This window comes from Scylla paramamosain, chromosome 24, assembly GCF_035594125.1.
Source record: "Scylla paramamosain isolate STU-SP2022 chromosome 24, ASM3559412v1, whole genome shotgun sequence".
Lineage (NCBI taxonomy): Eukaryota > Metazoa > Arthropoda > Malacostraca > Decapoda > Portunidae > Scylla > Scylla paramamosain.
In genome coordinates, this window is record NC_087174.1 from 6,307,501 (window position 1) to 6,327,500 (window position 20,000).

Sequence of the window (20,000 nt, forward strand, 5' to 3'; positions counted from 1 at the left end):
GCACTAAAACAGCGACGCGATTAAACACTTAGGAAAAAAAAAAAAAAAACAAAGAAAACAATAGGAAAGAGGAGAGAAATATGGAGCAAACAATGACAAAAAAAAAAAAGAAAAGAAAAATATGGAATGAGGAAGAAAAGAAATATGAAAAGCTTACAAACACACACAAACACACACACGCAAGCACGTACCCACTCAGGCCAAGCAGCAGGGACGCCATCTGACGGCAGCAGCAGGAACCTGTTTACTTCCCTCACGTCCGTCATGTCAAGGGGCGGAGGAAGGGGGAAGGAGGTGAAGGAGGGGAAGGAGGGGAAGGAAGGGGGAGTCAGGGGGTTGGTGAGGGGCTGAGAAATGATGGAACGATAATTTACTATCAATAATTCGTGAGTAATGAGCCAATGTCAAGGAGAAAGAGGAGGAGGAGGAGGAGGAGGAGGAGGAGAGCAAAGTAAGTGAAGGAAGAGGGATAGAAAGACGAGGTGAATGAAGAACGGTCGAAAGAGGAAGAGAGCAAGGAAAGGAAAGTGAAGGAGAAGAAGGAGACATAAGAGGATGATGGAGTGAGGAAGGAAGAGGAGAAAAAGTGTGCATGTAGAATTGTGTGTGTGTGTGTGTGTGTGTGTGTGTGTGTGTGTGTGTGTGTGTGTGTGTGTGTGTGTGTGTGTGTGTGTGAGAGAGAGAGAGAGAGAGAGAGAGAGAGAGAGAGTCTGTATGTGTGTCTATCCAATCAAGTTTTCTTCTCTAATCTTCTCGTGCAAATCATTTTAATAAGAAAAAATATACTTAACTCACACTACTTAAGCTTAAGCGTTTCAAGACATCTGCTTTAAAGGCTTTCCTAAGATTGCCCAACCTAACCTAACCTAACAGAATTACCTTGATATTCCCTCACATCCAGTATGACATTTCCTGGTTTTTCATATTTTCATTTTTTTCTTAAATTCTCCATCTTTCGTTTCAATATAAATCATCTTTCGTGCTTTTTTTTTTTTCTTCTTTATTACCGTTCATTCTTCCTCTTCCTCTAATTTCCTAGGAGAGTGGTTTGCTTGCTCCTTATTGACTACTCTAGCACCGCCTCCTCCTCCTCCTCCTCCTCCTCCTCCTCCTCCTCCTCCTCCTCCTCCTCCTCCTCCTCCTCCTCCTCCTCCTCCTCCAACTCGCAACAAACACTGAGAAGAATTTACTGGGACCAAAAATCCATGCACCAATGACGTTCCTCCTTCCTGTTTCTTCCCTTGCTCTTCCCAGCGTCGCAGAGAGAGAGATAGAGAGAGAGAGAGAGAGAGAGAGAGAGTGTGTGTGTGTGTGTGTGTGTGTGTGTGTGTGTGTGTGTGTGTGTGTGTGTGTGTGTGTGTGTGTGTGTGTGTGTGTGTATTCAACTTTACATAACTCTATTAGTGGAGGGTCGGTGGTGCATTACTTACCCTAGCGCCACTTTACCTGGCTGGCCGCGACTCAAGGACACCCCCCACTCTCTCTCTCTCTCTCTCTCTCTCTCTCTCTCTCTCTCTCTCTCTCTCTCTCTCTCTCTTTAATAAGTGGTGAACGTGACAAGATTATCACGTTTCTTCCACATTCCGCTGTTAATATAATGGCGGTGGTGCTTCGCGTCTGAAAAAAGTAAATAGATAAAATGAAATGAATGGTGATAATAATAATAAAAGGATGGTAGCTATAAAATAAAAGAAAATAAATGATAATAAAAAGAAGGTAGTTATAAAATGCTAATACAAAAAAAAAATCATAGGCCAAAAGTGAAAATTATATCTTGACATTGCATATACCAAATAAAAAAAAATATGCTCATGGAAAACAATAAACGAAATAATATCCCACGTATAAAATGGAAATATATACTTACACCATGATAAACTGAGGGAAAATAAAGATATAATCAAAGCAACACTGGATTCACAAAAGGAGAAAAACAAATAGATTAAAAACACGCCCTGAAAGACAAAACATACAATATCAAATTTACAAATATAATTACCAAAATCAAATTAATACTGAAAATAAATAAATAAATAAGGTAAAAAAAAAGAGAGAAATATTCCCTACAACAACCTTTATTACCAGTATTCATTATGCATAAAGATTACGTGACACTTATTAAGGAAGTTGATGCCACGCCGTGATTTAAAAGGGCAATTTACGCCCAGTAACTTGCATATGAAACAGAAAACGGAGGTGCGGAAGTAAATATCATCAGGCACGTACGTATCTTTTTTTTTTTTAATTCATAAAGAAAACTTAGATACGGAAATGTGAGAAGCAAGGTCTTTTCAGGTGGTACTCAATAAGAAAGGAATTATAACGAAATAAGGATTCACTCATATCAGATCCGTATTTTCAGGCACTCATATGAAAAAGGAAGATAGAAAATTGCAGTGGAAATGAGGAAGGTATTTTGAGGAGGCACTATGAAAAAAAAAAAAGAAAAAAAAAAAAAAAAGAAAAAGATGGAAAAAAAAAGGAATGAAGTGAAAGGAAAATAAGATACGTATGTATTTACGGAAAAAAAAAAGGCAGATGAGAAATTGTAAATAAAATACGAAAGACATTTTTTAAGGGTCACTCATTCAATAAATATGAAAAGAAAAACAGATGAAACTTGCTATTAAAAAACCTAGACCGTACTTTCAGCTACTCTAAAAAAAAATAAAAAATAAAAAAACGGTAGAAGAAAAAGAAAGTCAGGTAGATAATTTCAGGGATCACTCAACAATTTTTTTTTTTTTAGCAGGAATGTTGTAACTTGAGGGCGAGCGAACGAACAAAATGGCGGATCATAAGCACGCCACAAGCATCATAAAAATCCCAAAGAGAACACAGAGAGAGCTAACATCTGAAATTCCTTGTTTTATTACGGCCTGGCACAGCTCTGGGCAACCCTCGCTGGAACCCTGGAACCATGGAACCTAGAGAGCGAAATTTAGTTCAAGGAAAGAGCTTTATTTATTTATCTTATGCGCTTCTCTCTCTCTCTCTCTCTCTCTCTCTCTCTCTCTCTCTCTCTCTCTCTCTCTCTCTCTCTCTCTCTCTCTCTCTCTGATATCTGAAGCGTGTTTTCAATTACGTATAATAAAAACTTGTTCATTGCGAAACAAAATTATAAAGTAGAACACGAAAATTATTTCTTTCTGTCGTAATTTTCCCATCTATCTTTATGGTATTCTAAGTTATACATTTATCTGTCTTATTTTCTGTTCTGAATTATCCATCTATCTTTTTTTCTCTCTCTGTTTCTAAGTTACAGTTATTTTCTTATTCTTCTAGGTTATCCATTTACTATTTTTCATGTTCGAAACTATCCACTTTTTCTTATTCCACGTATTTTTTTTTTTTTTCATGTTCTGTGTTATTCATGTTTTCATCCTATTCAGAGTTACCCATTCACTTTTTTTTAAGCAAGTGTCTCAGGAATTAGCACCAAGGAAACACAATGGTCCGTTTAGTGATGATAAGCCGTTCATTACCACAGGACACAAAGGGGCAGGTGACAGTAAGGTCCATCTGAGCACTGTCCGCCTCTCTGCCTCCCCTGCAAGAGCCGGCCGGCCAGGTGGTGCGGGAGCGGGTCACTCAGGGATCGATGTGTGTCCTGTTGCACTGTTTATGCCATCACGTCCCCCGCTAGCTGGCACCCTCCTTCCCTCGACTCAACTGTACACTCTCTCTCTCTCTCTCTCTCTCTCTCTCTCTCTCTCTCTCTCTCTCTCTCTCTCTCTCTCTCTAATTCTTCCCTTTCTTCTCTCCCTCTTATAGTGTCTAGTCTTCTCTGTTTATCGTTTCTTTTTCTTTCTTCTCTTTCTTTTATTGTTTCTCTCCCTTCACGTCTTCATTAATAATGGCTACTTTCTCTCTCTCTCTCTCTCTCTCTCTCTCTCTCTCTCTCTCTCTCTCTCTCTCTCTCTCTCTCTCTCTCTCTCTCTCTCTCTCTCTCTCTCTCTCTCTCTCTCTCCTTCATTCCTTTTCTCTCTTCATTCGTACTCTCCCTCCCTCCCTCCATACTTTCTTTTCTTCATTCCCTCTCTTTTCTTCCTTCTTTCCTCCCTCCGTTCCTTTCTTCCTCCATCCAATAAATTTCCTCCTTGGTCACTTAAGACTCTCCCTCATCCCGCCCTCTCCCACTTTCCTTCCCTCCTTTTCTTCTACTATTACTCCTTTCTTCTCTTCCTCCTCTTCTCTCCTTCCTCTGTTTCGTCTGCCTTCTTCCTTCATTTCTTTCCCCCTCACAACTCCATTCACTTAGCACCATCTCTCCTCCTCTTTTTCCTCCTCCTCCTTCTCCTACACTTCATTTCTTCTTCATTTTTCTCATCTTTTAGCTGTTCATTCCCTTCCTACTTTATCTATTTTATCGTTCTCACGTCTTCCATTTTTCTTCATTTTCCTTTTCCCTTATTCTTCCTTCTCTTTACTTTACTCTCTTCTACCTTTCTCTTTTTCACCTCTCTTTGTATTTCCTCATCTTTCTCTTCATCCTTCTTTTGCTTCCTTCCTTCTGTTATTGCTTTATCAATGTTCTTTTTTCTCTTCTCTTCGTCTCATACAGAATTTATATCCGCATGCGCAAAACAAGGCGCCCATTTTTTCTCTTTTACGTACGAAGTGAGAAAGTCCACACTGATTCAACTAATGGTTTACTTTTCACGCTCGTTACTCCTCTTTCTAAAATAGTCTAACAGGAGAGTTAAATAGAAACTGAACCCGAACTGTGCGAGAAAAAAATATGACTGTCTTTCGAGCGTCTGAAAATATAAATAACATGAAATAAAACGTGTACTGATTTTCCGCGTGATTTTCAACCTGCCGTGAATAAGTTTAGGTTTCAAAAGTGAAGCAGGGTGAGGTAGGGTGAGCTGGGGTGAGGTGAATGTTATCTTGATCGAGTTAACAGATCAAGGGTGAAACACACAAACACACACACACACACACACACACACACACACACGAAGGGAGATTAAAACAGCCCCCACAAACACACCGATGACCTTGATAATCGTGTTGTTTTCACTGAGTTGACTGGACAGCTGATGCCGTGTTTGTTTTGCTTCGGCACGTGAAAGGGTGATTCCTTGCGTGTGTGTGTGTGTGTGTGTGTGTGTGTGTCCTAGCAACCGTCTACGCCTGCTACAACTCAGTGCCTCGAAGAATTTCTCATAGCAACAAGTAAGGAGAGAATTTAACTGCACCAATTGGTCTAAACATAATTTTAAACTTAACTAAACTATCCTAACCTAACTTAACCTAACCTAACATAACCTTACCTAACCTAATCTAAAAAAAACTAAATTATCCCAATGTAACGTAACCTAAATTAACCTAACATAACCTAACATTACCTCACTTAAAACCTAAGCTAACCCAACCTAACGTAACGTAACTTAATCTAACGTAACAACTCAGAACAAACATTAACTGCACGTCTAACAGAACGATCTAAACACACTTGTACACATAGTTACACAGACAAACAGAGAAACAGATAGACAGAGAAACATAAACAGAACAACAGAACACAGAGCACTTACCAGCATCAATGTCCACAGAAGGGAAACACTGTGAAAACCTAGAATGTTAGCATAAGAGAAGCAACATGATTACAGAAGCCACTAAGTATTAGCAAGGCAGGAAGAGAAGAGACCGAGGCTGAGCTACAGGTGGCGAGGTGGCAAGTGGCGAGTGGTAGCTGGCGGCCCCACATATGCCAGTCAATACAGACAACAGGTTCCCCTTCCGTATTCTTGCCTTCCCGCTTCCTTCCGCCACTGTTGCTTTTCCCACCCACGTGCTTCTTCCCCTCTCTGTAAACCATATTCTGAAACATTCTGCGCTATACCTCTACTACTTTCAAAAGGCTCTAATTGCACTTACATGGGTTTTTAAGAATGTTTTTACGGTTATAGAGACAGATTAAGAAGATTTCTATATTATCAGCAGGAGAAACACTCTTGAAAACCCGACTAATCATCTCTGTTGCCTTTGAGAATAGTTGTGGTGAGAGAGCAAAGCGTTTCTGAACATTTACCCAAACACTCCTGCCCGTGTGCCTGCAATCCCGCGTGTCACTACCTATCCTGCTGTCATCAGTGTAACATGACATGAAATCTCCTTATCCTGTGGCATTCAGGTCTTCATACTTTAATAATGACACGCGCGCACGGACATACCTACACACACACACACACACACACACACACACACACACACACACACACACACGGTCGCACGTAGCAACAATAGGTAGTGGAATGTGTGTGTGTGTGTGTGTGTGTGTGTGTGTGTGTGTGTGTGTGTGTGTGTGTGTGTGTGTGTGTGTGTGTGTGTGTTATTAAAGAGGTCTGCCAAAGGTCTTAGTGTCTTCAATCTCTTTCCCTTGAACTTTCTCTCCTCCTCCTCCTCCTCCTCCTCCTCCTTCTCGAAACGAAACGGAATGCAATTAAATTAAGAAGTAAATTAAATCAAATCAAGAAAAATTTAAAATGAAAAGTGAGAAAAAAATAGAAATGTCTTTAGCTTCCCAAAAGCAGAGCGATCTCTTTAGTATTTAACATATAACAGCGAGAGAGAGAGAGAGAGAGAGAGAGAGAGAGAGAGAGAGAGAGAGAGAGAGAGAGAGAGAGAGAGAGAGAGAGAGAGAGAGAGAGAGAGAGAGAGAGAGAGAGAGAGAGAGAGAGAGAGAGAGAGAGAGAGAGAGAGAGAGAGACTCATTAAGGATAAAAAATATATTAAAACAGCGAAGTATGGCGTGCCGGGATGCAATTATATGAAAAAAGTGTCTGGCAAGGAAGAGAGAGAGAGAGAGAGAGAGAGAGAGAGAGAGAGAGAGAGAGAGAGAGAGAGAGAGAGAGAGAGAGAGAGAGAGAGAGAGACTTGAGGGGAGGAAGAAAAGAGGAAGGGACATGAGAAGAGGGGAATGAATCAATGAATAAAGAATAAGGAAAATTACTAAGGTACAAAGAAAGACGCTCAAAAGCAACAAAAGAAGAAAAAGACGGAGAAAGTAATGAGTGTAAAGGAAGAGAAAGAAAAGAAACATGAGAAAAACACGAAATAGAAATCATGAAGGAAAGTAATCATAAAAAGGGAAGCAAAAAAATAACAATACAAAAAATAATTAAGGAAACAATAAGATAAAGGACGAAGGAAGAGAAGAGAAAGCACTGGGAGAGGAAGGAGAGAGGAAGGAGGGAGGAAGGATATAAGGGAAGGATTAAATAGGATCAGAGGGGATAGGGGGACAAGACACAAGGGTCAGATGGTGAAGGAAGGGAAGGATGGGGAGGAGAGAGCTAGGATGGAACTGTGATGGGGTTGAGAGCTCCTGGGGCTTTACGAGGAGGAGGAGGAGGAGGAGGAAGAGGAGAAAGAAGAGGAGGAGGAGGAGAAGGAGAAAGAAGAGGAAGAGGAGGAGGAGGAGGAGGAGGAGGACCATTACCACCACCATCCACACCACAAAGGGAAGGTTAATGCCAGTATGGATTTTTAGTCATGGTGGTTCCTGATCTAACACACCTGTTATTTGAGTTGTTGTACCCTACACACCCCACATACACACTTGTTACGCACCACACATGTATCCCTCCCCAGACACATACACACACACACACACACACACACACACCTCATAGAGATACAAATCCACAAAAATTATCAATGTTAACTCGTATCCCACACATTTACACACACACACACACACACACGAAACACACACATATACGTATAATCTGCAATAATATGTCCCTCTCCACACACACACACAAGCAGAATAACACACAAACACACACACACCTGATGCTTAATGCACTGAGGGAGACGTGGAGGTGAGGAGAGAAGATGGAACATGGTGGTGTCACTTCGAAGGGGAAAACTGGCTGTAGTTGTGCGTAGGAATACTTTACAGGACCAAAACCAGAATATGAAGGTATTGATCTGTCCTTAAGCCCTCCCCTCTCACCCCCCCAACACACACACACACACACACACACACAAGATATTTAGTAACGAGCACCAAGGAAGAAGAAGACAACGTAGATGAAGAGGAAGAGGAAAAGGTGGAAGAAGAGGATAGCAGGAGCGACTGGCCCTCCAAACTTAGTCTTGGTTCAATATCAAGTTTATAGAGCAGCAGTGTTTGGCTGGATGTCTCTGTCCCGCCACCCACCTGCCTGCTTACCTGGCCACTTGCCTAAATCCACTTTTTTTTTCTTTTCTTTTCTTTTTTTTTTTTTTTTTTTCTTTTTTTTACCCTTCTTGGTTGTTGTTGCTTTCAGGTGTTTGTGTCTTTGTCCAGAGCATCGATCCGTGTTTGGTTTGGTGCTCGGTGAGGGGATGAATGCTGGAGAAGGTGTGTTTGTGTGTGTTTGTGTTTGTTGTTGTGATGTGTTGCTGTTGTTCTTGTCGTTGGTCTTGTTTATTGGTTTCTCTCTATCGCGTTTCTCATTTATCACGCTAAACAAACATAACTTTTTGTTAAACCTGAAATATCCCTGAAGCATAAACACACTCATGCACACACACAACACACATCCATCCATCCACCTATCCATACACACACACACACACACACACACACACACACACACACACACACACACACACACACACACACTTTATCAACACTCCCTTACTAAATCATAATCACCACATTTTCATAACTGGCGAGGAACACACTAAAGTTAATTAACAAAACCACCAGTGTTTTAGCATAATGAGATTACGCTGCATCGTACCATCCACATGACACACGCTGCACCACACCTCTTTTTTGCGTCATGTAGCTTTGAAATATAAAATAAGATAAATATATATAAATGAGGATGATGGATAGAAATAAACAGGCATGACAAACAGCGAGTAGGACTGATAGCTTCTTATAACTTCTCTTATTTTATGTTCCTATGTTCTTATATTACCTCTCGTTTCGGAGCCTAAAGCATCGGTTTCCCTCGGCACAGGCGGGCGTGCACCATGTACGGGGCGGTGGGCGCAAGTATCAGCGTCAGGCAGCAACGCAAGAAGTCACTCAGCCGTCAGTCGGTGAAGCCTCTCACCACCCCGGCTAAGAAAGCCAAAGTCCACCCGCACCTGGCCAAGACTCACACCGCGACACAGGTGAGTTCTTCTCTCTCTCTTCCTTCTCCAGATCTTGTATTCGACTTTTCCCTTCTCACCTTCCTTCCCCGACCACCCTTCCGAACCTTGGAGTAGTTTCCCAAAAGCCTGACCACTGGCATAGAGGCACGCAACTCTTCCTCACTCAGGCAAACTCTCAAACTTTTCTTGTCAATCTTCATCCTTATTATTTCAAAGTGTCTTTTTTTTTACATAAACCGCTTCCATTATACTTTTATACATAAAGGGCGATTTCTGAAGGCTTATGAACGCTTGAATAAATGGTCTGAGGAAGGTAAAGCTCCATTAGGCGGAGTTGTTTACTTTCTATCATAAAACCCACCACGGCGGCCCCTAGTGAGTGCCTGTGATGGCAGAGAAGAGAGAAGCAGCGCTAGTTACCCTGGCGATGTACAGTCACCACTGCCTTAAAGAGGACGTTGAGGTCCGCGGGAGGGGCCGCTCCACCACACGCACTACCTAGGGACGCCTGGGGAGCGGGAGAGGCGTGAGAAGGGAGACAAAGAGCCGAGCAGGAGCCTCCACCCAAACCCAGCGTCAGGAGCACCACGCCCGCCCCTCACAGCGCCACACGTGTGCAGGACCGCCGCCAGGACAGAGGAGTCGTTGTGTCACCTTTATGTTTGTGTTCCTCCCACCTGCAGCGATCGAAAGGACTGACAATTCACGTTAAAGCAGAATTCGCCACCTGCCTCGAGCCCTCGAGCGTGCGCATCTGGCGACTGTTTGGCGTACGTATGCACATTTATATTCTCCTGCATGTCACAGATCGGATCTTTTCTCCATTTTCTTGCCGAATGAAGATTTACATACGACAAAAAATATAAAGCAAGTGCAAAAAATTGTTGGACTGCCTGGAGAACACGGAAGGACATTGATTTGTATCAATATTGTGTGTTTTACAGGTGGCGAAACATTTATCGAGCAGTTTCACACGTTGTGCAGGACTGAGGCATTACTCAGACTCGATATTGTATATTATTTATCTGTTGTTCCTTGCAGTCGTATAGTCTGACTTTTTTACTTCATTATTACTAACGATCTAGCTCTGGAAAAACACAACAATGGTTCGACACTCTGACACCCACCCACCCACAAGCACACACACACACACACACACACACACACACACACACACACACAGTAACCCCAGCCAGGCCACCATTTCCTCGCCTGGCCACCGCTGCCTCGCGCCACACAGGCAGAGAAGGAAGACCGCGCCACAGCCCTTCCCTCACGCCGCTATCCCGAAGAGGAGATGAGGGGCACGAGGCCGCGTCCCTGGACTTATTAACGTTATTTCCTCGGGGAATATCCTCATATGGGAACTCAAATCACTATCGACAACCTCCGCCATTACAGTGACATGGAAAACGGTGCCGTAGATTGCATGGGGAGCTATAAACATTCCATGTGGGGACAGGGATGTGCTAGGGCGCCAATTATCGCCACACTGACTACATGGTGGTCGATCCAGACAACAAAAGTCGCCCGAGGTCACGGTCTCACCTACTAACCCATACTGGCGGTGGTCTGAAGGGCACCACGCCTGGCCAGACCTATTGTGGCGGCGTTAGTCCCTTGTCCTCCTTACTGGTATTCAATGGTATGATCGCCCCCCTCCTCCTCCTCCTCCTCCTCCTCCTCCTCCTCCTCCTCCTCCTCCTCCTACTACTACTACTACTACTACTACTACCACTACTCCTGTTCCTCCTCCTCCTCCTCCTCCTCCTCCTCCTCTAATAAGCTTCTCATTGCTTATTAGGCCTATGTCCCTGTGTTTGCTCCTCCTCTTCCTTCTCATTGTCGTCATCACCTGCCGTTGATTCTTCACATTAACAACAACAACAAAAATCATCATCATCGACCTGCTCTTAGTCCTCCTTCCGCTCCTCCTCCTCCTTATCACACCATAATGAAGAACAGTCCAGTCACTCAACACAAACACTCCAACAGTCCCCCATCACTTCAGCAGGACCAACATTGCTAGCAAATTCGCAGTCTACTCTCTTCCGACACAAACAACAGCAATGGAGGCACTAGGAAATTCTGGCTAATGCTTTCCCTTTAATGGCGCAATTAGCTTTTTTTCTCCCCCCTCAGCACGATCCTCCAATACTTCCCGGAATTCAGTTGGTTAGCTAAGCGCCGTCCTCCCACACAGATCAGAGTATCGAGCTGTCTAAATTAATCATCAATTTTAGGTGTTTTTTATTCTTTTTTTATATTTGCTTTCTTTCTTTACTATTTTTTTTGTTTTGTTTTGCTATAACTCGGGTTCTGTCAATACGCCTAGCTGGTATCAATAAATCCTATTACTGTTACTACTACTACTACTACTACTACTACTACTACTACTACTACTACTAACACCACCGCTATTACATCAATTATTACTTATGTTATCATTACTGTTACCACCATCACCACCACCACCACCACTATTACTACTACTACTACTACTACTACGACTACTAACACCACCAGTATCACCACCGTCTTTACTTTTATGACCAATAATCAGAGAACTGTAGGAGCAAAACATTTTCTTCACTAACGAGGACCTCACACCTGAGCGGACACCTGCATCGCCAAGGTAAATGACAGTGTAGCTTCCTGAGTCTGTCCTTGGCACCGATCCACCAGTGTACGTACATCGCTGGTGCGGAAATATTTAGTGCAACATTCATGTATTTCACGACATTTCAGCTCCCGTCCATTACTTCTGGTGTGGAAGAGTAATAGCACCATTAATTATGATGATGGTACCTTGGTTAACTAGGACTGCTACTACTACTGCTGTTGCTAATAATATGTACTTTTACTACTACTACTACTATTACTACAGCTACTACTACTACTACTACTACTACTACTACTACTACTACTACTACTGCTACTACCACTACCACCATTACTACCACCACTAGAGTTACTATTGCTACTAGTCTTATTACTACTACTACTACTACTACTACTACTACTACTACTACTACTAATAATAATAATAATAATAATAATAATAATAATAATAACATTCTATTACAACTATTACTGCTATTACTACTAATACTCCTATTACAACCTCTACTACTACTATTACTACTAATATAGTCATACAACATAGCTCTAAATTCACATCACCAGGTAAAATTTCACGAGGTGCAAATAAAGAAAATGAGTCATTATTCTCTCTCTCTCTCTCTCTCTCTCTCTCTCTCTCTCTCTCTCTCTCTCTCTCTCTCTCTCTCTCTCTCTCTCTCTCTTTGTCGTGACCATTACTCCTTCCCTCGTTTTAATAAGTCATCTTAAACGCAGTTCCTCCCTTCCCTTCACTTCTAAGCCACACGGACTTCTGCATTCATTCCCTTCTACAGGAAAAACAACAGCAAACATGTCCATATCCATATAATTTCCTTCCATCAGGTTTTCCTTCATTAGTCAATATAAAAATGTGTGTGTGTGTGTGTGTGTGTGTGTGTGTGTGTGTGTGTGTGTGTGTGTGTGTGTGTGTTTACTAATGAATACTAAAGGGAACAAAAAGGGAAATGCTGATGTTGAAAGCTATGGTGAATTTTTTTAACATTGTGAATAGTGAACATTTTTTGTCTTGTTCAAAGTGTAACGTTTCCAGCATTCATTTACGCATCTCTTTGACAACGACGGTTGAGTAAATCAATAAAATGCAGAGTTCTTTGGTGAAGCATACAAAACACCCCCTTAATGTCCATATCAATTAGTATCAACAGCACAAACGAGAGAAAATGTTTTGTGTGAGAGCCGCATTGACAACTACGACAATATAATTCGTAGCAATTAAATCCGTAGCTCTCTGGGGAACATAAAAATCACCTTTTTCATTGTATGACGACTATTCTGACAGCTACGACTTGATAAATCAAATGGAAGCGTAATTCTCGAGCAAACACACAAAACATCCCTTTAATATCCTTATGAAGTATAATTAAAACAAAGCCGAAAAAAAAAATTATGTATGACAGCTTACTTGACAATCACAACCTAATAAATCAACAAATAAATGTGTAGGTCTTTTGGAAATCTTAGAAAAAAAAAAATCCTTGATCCTCAAACGAAGTGGAAGAAAAATATATCCCCGAAAATATTTAGCATGACAACTGGGATCAACAAATAAGCAAGTAGATCTTTGAGGAACACCAAAAAACAAACAAAAAAAACACACATTAAAGTTCACATGAATTTGAATCAACACAAGACAAACAGAAAGCGGCGTTTCATGTGCAATTACCAACGCACCCACTGACACTCCCTTAAATTTCAGTACGCCCATTAAACATTGCTCTTCCCCCCAGTGAACTTTCCTACATAACACCCACGTCAAAACAAAAAAACAACACGTGAACATTCCAAGCACGTCCACCCCATCACGTGTCGCCAAGTCAGACCACGTAGGAATGCAGGACGTGTTTGTTCTGTAGCTAATTATTTAGGACGTATTGGCGACGCGTTCTGCATGAAATTACCTGTGTTGTTACGCCCTTTCCTTATCGCTCCTTGTACGTGTCTGGACATTTCGCTGGAAGAGTAAATTACGGTCATCAGGTGTTCGCCACATGGAGTTGGATTAATTAAGTAACAGGTGTGGCGGGAAGGGAAAGGAAGGAAAGGGAAGGAAAGGGAAGGGAAGGGAAGGGGGCGCCTCGTGTTCCTCGTGCTTGCTTTGTCTTCACGGCAGCGTCAGGTGGAAGGGTTGGGCTTGAAGGAGTTTATGCATTGGTGTCACGTATTACTTCAAGCAGAGAGAGAGAGAGAGAGAGAGAGAGAGAGAGAGAGAGAGAGAGAGAGAGAGATGGAAATTCTGATAAAACAATACATACCAACACGAAGAAAGATAAAAATAGAAATTAATCCAAACCATTTTGCATTCACGCCACAAACACCGATGACAGCATGAAATAATTGCGAAACATTGAAAATAACACAGGAAGGAGACACGACTGCTTTAATTAAACAGGTGTACAACGTTACCTGTACCGCATGTGAACACTTAATGACGCCAGGGTGGAGGGTGCAGCCAAGTGAGGGATGACGGAGCAGGTGTGACTTAACGAAGAGCTTAGTGTGTTGCGGAAGGGTGAGTCGGTAGGGTGAATACGTCTCGATGGTATAAAGTTATAATCGATGTATAGTTATGAATAGAACGTGTAGACAGTGGAATTAGTTTATAATTAGGCTATATCAGGTGTAGGCAGCGAGCTGAGTGGTTACAGACAAAGTGGCGGTACTGACGTGTGCAATAGGTAAAAGGTATGCAAGAGTATTGATAGAAGATGGAATGGTTACTGATGAAAGAGTAGGTGTTGGAAAGGTGTAGTTATATCATATAAGTGTACACAGTAGGACTACCATCAAGGCAAGACAGAGGATAAACAAAAGATAAATTGGTTATCAGTGAAGTAGTATTTAATTTGAGGGTGTAGTAAGGATGTAGCTATGTCATATGTATGTATGTTTAAACAGCGTCAGTAGCAACAAGATGCAGACATCGACAGAGTGTGGGCAGAAGAAAGAGCGGCTATCAGTAACGAGCAAAACAAGTGACGGTGTGTGGATGGTGCAGCTATACCATAAGGGCGAAGACTGACGTAGTAACTCTTAAACTCCTTTAAAAGAGATGTTTCAAGAGAGACTTCAAGACAAATCTCAATATGTATTTTCCATTGTTTTTGGACTGAAATCTTTAGGACTGTCACCTTCAATAGACCTTTCCTTCCCTCTTTTTGTTGCCCTTACATAAATAAACGCTACAGAAAAGAAATATTCGAGATATATCCATTATAATAATATAGAATGGCCAGCTGCAAAAGAGTTGAGTTAGACAGCAAGACTAACACTAAGGCCCAGACCAAGGCCACAGCTCCTCTTACATAAAAAAAACGCTATAGGAGAGAAGTAATCGAGGTGTAGCCGTTGAGAATATAGAATGGCGACCAACAAAACAGTACGGAAGTTGCAACAATACGAGCAAAGAAGGCAAAGGCAGACAGACTACAATACTAAGGTGCGGACAGAGACAGAGTATAGACGACACGAATCACTAAGAGAAACGCAGAATGACCACCAGGAAAGCAGTACGAAGGTTGTAGCAATATGAGCAAAGACAGACTACAATACCAAGGTGCGGACAGAGACAGAATACAGACGACACGAACCACCAACAGGAAGAAGGGAGGCAAGAAACAAGGTGAAGGCCACGCAAGAATAAGTACGAGTGGAGGAGTGAAGGACGCAGGAAGGGAGGGAGGGAGGGAGATGTGGCAATCAACAGGGTGTAGCGGCAGGGTGTATCAAATAGCTGGCTGTACTAGCGAGTGGGTGTGGAGGAGCACTGGCCCCATAGTACATTGTATTGATTATAGCCAACACCCCACAGCGGCCACTCACGACTCCACATACTTTGGTGGAGGAAGGATGGAAGGAACGACAGGACGGAGGGGAGGAGAACGGGAAGCGAGTGAAAAAAGAGCAAAAAAGTGACAAAAACAGGGTGGAATAAAAAGGCAACGAGGAGGAGGAGGAGGAGGAGGAGGAGGAGGAGGAGGAGGAGGAGGAGGAGGAGGAGGAGGAGGAGGAGGATAGAAAGCAAAATAATAAAGGGAATTACGTCGGTGATAGGATGAAAAACAGAGAGAGAGAGAGAGAGAGAGAGAGAGAGAGAGAGAGAGAGAGAGAGAGAGAGATTAATCTTCAACCATACTAAAATATTAAACAAGATTACACAAGTTAAAACTCATGGGTCATTTATTTTCTAATCTGATATTACCTACCACCACTATTACTACTACTATTACTACTACTACTACTACCACTACTACTACTAACTATTGCCACCACTACTACTTATTTATCGATATGTCTGTCAATCCATCTAGCTATCAATTTTTTATCTCTATTAACTTATCTGCATATCTTTCAGTCTATCTCTGTCTGTTTATCTATCTATCTATTTATCTCTCTCTCTATCTATCTGCCTTTTTCTATATCTATCTACCTACCAACTCACTAACCTGTAACCCTACCCATCTATCAATAAAGTAGCCACGTGGTGCTGGCCTTCACCCCGATACAATATTAATGCAAAAACACACACCTGCTCCAGCCTACACACATTACTCCGTGCAATAAATACTCCAAATCATAGCCTTGTATATCCACCGTGAAGGGAAAGAATACTGCAATGTGTGGTTGTGCCTGGCAGTCATCACAGTGCTCGTACTTTGGATCAAATATGTAGCATAATACTGAGATTTATGGTGATTTGTGGGCCTATGCTGGCTAACTTACGCCTGCCTACATCAAGGGGTAAGAAGTACAGCTGAGTGCCGCGGTGATGTGTTATGTTAATGTGTTCTTGTGTTTTGTATGTTGAGATGTCTTTTTGGAAGGGTTAAGTGACACGTGCATAAATACATATGTAAACACACACACACACACACACACACACACACACATACACACGAAAAAAAAAATAGTCTAAATCCAATGTCAACAAGTCATTAAGAAGGTTTGTTTACATACATTACTTACATACATACATACATATACATATTAAGCGCTTCTTGCTCCTAACGTTTGTGTGTGTGTGTGTGTGTGTGTGTGTGTACCATTAGCCACCAAGGAAGACCTGAAATAATAGCAAAAAAAAAATAAATAAAAAAACAAAGTAGATATAAAACATTAAAGCACAAGAGACAAATTTTCATCATCTATCGCTCCATTCATCTCGCGGCGGCCTTAATAGAGACAAATACCCGTGATGGAGGAGAGAGAGACGCACCAGCACCATGACGCCAAGACTAAGACCAAGGGATATCAGTCTCTTTACCTCCTCCTTAGTATTTTACCTTAGGGGGTTAGTGGCTTAAATTTATCACCCAGTAGATCATTAAGGAAGGCAAAGGAGGTCATCAATAAGAGGATAATAAGCAGTTAGGATTGCAAACATAGAGGATTCTTCTTTTCTCGTTAGTTTTTGTGTTCTTTCCTCTCCTCCTTCATGTGTGGTAAAAGAGATGATATAAGCAAAAATAAAATAAAAAATAAGCAGTAGTAATTGTAAACACAGCACATTTTTTCCCATTCTTTCCGAGCCTTTGTCAACTTCCATACGAAAAAAATAAATAAATAAATATATGGCGAGAGATGAATACATATGTGAGAAGGGAAGAAGGAAACTAGGCAATAAGAATAGTAACCCAGCGGAATTTTAATATTTTCTCATTTTTGCCGAGCCTTTGCCAACATCCAACAGAAAAAATAAATAGATAAAATGTTGGTATGAGAAAATTCACCGCTCTGTCACAAGCCGCGTGTTACCGAGGCAGGGTAGAAAATGGTTTTGTCACTCGTAGAAAACGTGGATCGTGTGGAATGAAGGAGAGACTCGCGTAAATCCATTTTCTTTTCTCTGCCGAGTGTGATGTGCTGGCAAAACTCACTATAGCGTTGCCTTCTACGTACTCGTATGTTTATCAGCTTCGTGTAGAATAAAAATAAGATGGAAGTATGAAAGTTAAATTTTATCGAAGACTTTCACGCCATTTACTGAATAATGATGAGAAATGGGCGAGCCTGCAGTGTGTGACAAATTGTTTACATCGGAAGGAAGATAAAAATAAAAGAGAAAAATGAAAGGAGAAGACTGTCACTGAGACAACGTTACAGATTTAGCGTAATATCTTTCGGGATTAGCAAGGAAATTATGGCAAGCACTAATTCTGGGAAATGAAGCATGTAGAAAAATGTAACGATAGAAAATACGATATGAAGAAAAAAGAAAAGGAATTAATGAAAAGGAAGAAACCTGAAAAGAAAGCTATAAAATAAGACAACGGGAAATATAAGCGGAACAAAAGCATAAACGGAAAAACAAAAGAAACGAAACACAAAAAAAAAATAGTAGAAAAAATAAACTGGAAAATAATGCAGAAAACGAGAACAGAAAGAAGAATAGAGGAAAAGGTGAAGTGAAAACAAACGTAAAAATAGTAAAAAACAAATACGAAGAATAATAAACTACAATGACAAAGCAACGCAACGCCACAAAGAACGACCCAAAAACAAAGAAAAGCAAAAATAAAAGATGAACAAGTGAGTAAACCATCAAACATTTTCCCTCCGCTCCTCGCCGCCACGAACACTCATCGTCACTTCGCAAACAAAAGAGAGGACATAGACAAGCTGCTCCTCCTCCTCCGTCAGGTAACCATGCAACACACGCTCCTGCTGCTGACTTGTTTGATACGCTGACTCGTGTTACTGCTGCTGAGCGCTGAGGACTTGCTCGAGAAGGGACGAACAAGGCGGCTAAGCAATTTGCATGAAGTCAGTCGGTGTTTGCTGATGTGCATGACTATTCAAAGGCTCATGGAAGCTCCGGCCTTGTGTTTGCATTAGTGTCTTGTGCATGAAAGCCTTTGCGGTGTTTAGAATGACTCCTTTACACACATGATCGCACATATTCCCTGAAAGCATGAGCACTTAACTCCCACACGATCCCAGGAAGTGTATATGTGTATGAATGTACACCTCACGCATGTACACGTATATATACACATTTGTACACCATACACACACACACACGTACACTCACGGACTTGCATGATGGTACGGTAATGGAGTATTTTTTTCTAGGTTAATGTAGTAATTTTATTTGTGAATCATGTGCCCGTGTTTTTTTTTTTTTTCATTATTATTGACTTTTGACTACAGATTGTTGGTTATGTGTATGCCAAATTGATTACTTATACAATAAATGACGCTGACTGCCCTGTCTGTCTCTCGTCTCTCGTCTCTCTACTGTCCCAGTGTCCTTCTGTCTCTGTCTTTCTGCCTATCTTCTCTCTGTCTTTCTATCTGTCTTGTCTGCCGTTTTGCTCGTCTACTATATAATTCTTCTGTCTATCTGTCTCTCTTTACCATGATTCTTCTATCCATTTATCATCTAATCTATTATTCTGTTGAATTATCTCTCTCTCTCTCTCTCTCTCTCTCTCTCTCTCTCTCTCTCTCTCTCTCTCTCTCTCTCTCTCTCTCTCTCTCTCTCTCTCTCTCTCTCTCTCTCTATCTATCTATCTATCTATCTATCTATCTATCTATCTATGTATCTCTGTGGCAGTAGATGTGTTTGCCCAGTAGGAAGAATGACAATTTTAGTGTTGGTATCTTGCTCTATGATAAAGTCTTGTCTTTTTCCTTTGTAATGACGAGTACTTTGCAAAGTGGCAGTCCGCCCCAGTCCTCTTAGTGCCCTGAATGATCGGTCTTGACGCTGGAGCTTGTGATGTCTCTGGTGGCGTCGCTCCTCTACTCTTTTTCTCCTTCACCAGGCGAGGTCCGCACACCCGAGAAGACTGGGCGTTGCTTAAATCCTCGACGGCTGCCTTGTGGAGGGATTCTGCCTCTTCACCTCCTCTCCTGGCACCGACCACCACCACCACAACCACCTCCACCCACCTCCACTTCACCACTACTGCTGCCCTCCCACTCACTCCTCGCCTAATTCAACTTCCCTCCCTCCACCCCCTCTGTCACTTGAAACCTTGACCACCGTAGCTGAGCGCACTGCAGAGAGTGGCAGGGAGTCGGTAGCTACCATGGCACAGTGGGTGTGGTGGCGGGAGGCATTATTGCTCTCTCCTTGCACGAGGTGAAACTTGCCCTAACCTGTGCGGTCCTTCTTGACTTGGTGATGCCTCGGCTCAGCTTAATGGTGTTGGGTGTTTTGTGTTGACTGTAGCACCAGCATGCAGGCCGCTCTCCTCGTCCGTAATAACAGGAGGAAGCGAGGAAAAGTCAAACCTCAGACGCTCCAG

The 20,000-nt window shown here is 42.0% G+C and overlaps 1 long non-coding RNA gene across 1 annotated transcript in view; it reads left to right on the top strand.

Moving 5' to 3' along the window:
- LOC135112644 (uncharacterized) overlaps window positions 1-20,000 on the top strand; it is a 72,644-nt gene that overhangs the window by 51,774 nt on the left and 870 nt on the right. Inside the window, exons 2-3 of the long non-coding RNA XR_010274523.1 lie at window positions 8,970-9,126; window positions 19,515-20,000. The exon at window positions 19,515-20,000 is cut by the window's right edge and continues 870 nt beyond it. This is a non-coding gene — a long non-coding RNA (uncharacterized LOC135112644). The remainder of the gene's footprint in view (window positions 1-8,969; window positions 9,127-19,514) is intronic.